This window comes from Lates calcarifer, linkage group LG23 (assembly GCF_001640805.2).
Source record: "Lates calcarifer isolate ASB-BC8 linkage group LG23, TLL_Latcal_v3, whole genome shotgun sequence".
Classification (NCBI taxonomy): domain Eukaryota; kingdom Metazoa; phylum Chordata; class Actinopteri; family Centropomidae; genus Lates; species Lates calcarifer.
The window spans coordinates 13,235,567-13,238,603 of NC_066855.1; positions in this window are offsets into that span (position 1 = coordinate 13,235,567).

Here is a 3,037-nt window from a genome sequence, read left to right on the forward strand (position 1 = left end):
GTGTGTTTATGCATATAGGTGTGTGAGGTGTCCGTCTGTCTTTGAGCTGGTATTTGTCACTTTGGTACTATGTATCTCCAGCTGAGCTCAGGGGCTTGTCAGGGAAATAACAGCTGCGTGAGAGTTTTGGTGAAACGGTGTTTTTGGCTCTACAGCTGTAAATCCTGCATCACCACATGCTGCACTTGGACAGTTCACCAGACCTTCACACGAGGCACAGAGGGGGTTATACAGACATGCAAGGTTACTTTGATAAAGTTGCAACATACATACAAACACACACATAGACAGACTTATCATCTGGCCTGCCAGCGAGCAGAGATCAGATACAGTGCCAGAAATGATTTGTTATTTCTGTGTGCTGTCTGTATGCGTTATGTTCCTGTGAAAACTCTTGAGGTTTGTTCATTTTGTATGTGAAGTTGAATTTTCACCTCCTAATTTGAAGGCAGGAGGGTTTTGGCAGTCCATGTTTATTAGCCGCAAACAGATAGTGCTCTGATTATAAACAGTGGCTGTTAATGCATCTTTAATACCAGAAACTCTAGTAATTTCATTTTATTTTCCTCCAGTTTCTCTGGTTGTACAGCCTCAGGATAAGCATAGATTAGTTTACCAGTGTGCCTTTTTGTGTATATGAAATAATATATGAGTACATCATGAGAATCATTGCCCATTTTAGCCAACATCAGTAAATAATTTCTTAGGTGCTAATAAAGTCATCAATCACAGTTTTTAAATCCTTTAAAAAGGGTGCCTCATAAGAAAGTGGCACCCCCTATTTTCTTTCTTTACTTACATGAGAGCATTTTGACTGCAAAGTCATATGCAGTTATACTAAGTGTATGAGTAATACCCATACTTTGTGGTGTTAATCACATGTACTGTGGTAACTGGTATGTATCAGTGAGGAAGTGAACAGTGATAAGCTGTAGTCAGTCACAAAGGGCTGCCTTGTTCACATCAGTGCTCCTGTTTTCACTCAGCTAAACTCTGAAATAAACACAATAACAATTGTGTTACTGTAGGAAATAAGAGTTCCTTCACTTCCCACAGCTATCTTTTCTTACCTTTTTCAAGTGTCTAGTACCCTTGTTGGCTGGGTGGAACTGTCACCGTAGCAACAGTTGGCAGCACAGCCAAGTCAGTGCTGTGAGAGGGCAGGTATGGTGACCCTTTTTAGATGGACTGCAGCCTGTTCTGCTCACGTAAGGGATATAACTAGATTAAACACGCGCAAATTGTATTCTGTGTTCAGTGGCCTTTATACATTGTTGTGTTCTCTTCTTCTGATGTTGTCAAGCATAATGCTCCAGATTTGATTGCATTACAGGAAGGTTCTTCTATTATTCAATAGTTTGCTTGATCTGACTCCACACTGTCAGTCCTCGTATTATTTATTTATGACCCTGAGATGATATATGATTCGAAAAAATCCCTCACAGTGCTTTCCAGGAACTCAGGTGTAAATCTAAAACTACTCCAAGGATTAGTCTCCATCCTCATTCCACTCTATCCTGTCTTCTGAGCAGCTCGTGCCATTATTTGGCTGTCGTGGAAATCCTCAAGCATGACACCTCATTTTCCAGGATGTCATGGAGCAAATGTTGACTGCCTGTTTTCTTTGAGCTCCAGTGGGGAGGGGAGGTGGAGATAGGGGAGGAGGCTCCAGGAGATGTGTCCATTCATTTATCGTTACAGCCTAGAGAAGGAGAAACGGGGAGAGAGAACAACCCCCACCCTCCCACCCCCAATTTCTCCTCCCCACCTCCCTTCTGCTTGGCTAGACAAGAGCGTCGTCATAGCAACCGGTCGGTATGCTGCCTGCCACTGTTGGGAGAAAAGCTTGTATCTCCAAAATGTCAGAGTTTCAAGAGCAGAAGAGGGAAAACTTGTGAGTGTGTAGTTTTGAATTTTTAGTTTTTGACACAGTGTCATGTTTTAAAGAGCTTAGTCTCCCTGTGAAAGGCTCCACCCAAAGTCCCTCAGTTGAAGGGAAAACCGTACTTACAAGGTTTCCATACGAAACCTCCAGATTCTTTTGCTGCTTAGTGTTCCCAGGTAGATAAATTGTGCTCCTTGTCCTCTTTTTTTTCTCACACTCCTCTCCTCCCCCCCATATCCTCCTTCCAGGCCTCCCTTGGGTAATAGCAGGGATTATATATGAGATGGCACCAACCTGCAATCTCTACTGCAGCTTATGCACAGCACATGTACCAGTATTTCCTCATACAAACAGCCTGAAATAGTAAAATTACAACTACTTGCAAATGTATGTCAGGGATTCTCTAAATCTGAACTGATATGCATATTTTCGCCATCAGTAGATTTAGAAATCATGGGAAACTAAATTTTTTAGTTTGTGGGTCAAACATATTTGATGGAAAGTGCCATGCTCTATGAGTTTGTCTCTGCTGGATTTAGAAGACTAATTTGCATCGCAGGCACTTTGTGAAGTGTTACCCTCCCAAAAAAGGAACTCATTGAACTCTACTGGCTAATTTAAAAATCTTTTATTCAACATGGTTACATTTTGTGACCATCTGCATATCACCCTTGGGCACCTTCTTCTGAGACACCATTCCCATGCTGAGGAGAAAAAATGCTCATACTTGCTTCTGTATTTCCCTCTAAGCTGAATGGCATTGTCATGTTTGAAGAGTAACCCATGGATGTGTATGCTGCTTCACAATGCTCTGGGGCCCTCTAATGATTACACATGCTTCATCTTTGGGGAAGCTGCCCTCAATCTTTACTTCTCTGTCTTCTTGCTACATACTGTTCTGGCTTAAGACAGGAACTACATGACAGCCTCTCCTCCTCATTTGTCTCTTTGTCTTTACTGTTTTATTAATTGTCTAACATGCTGTCTGTCCTTCTCACTCTCTGTCAAACTAAAGGTGGTAAGCAGCATCCCTTTGAGACCCGCAGTGCTACTCTGCAAAAATTCAGCGCAGACCGCTGAGCCGCTGGAAGCGAAGCGCCGAGACCCAGAGCTCACACCTGCCGCTTGGATCCAGGGATCATCTCTCCTCAT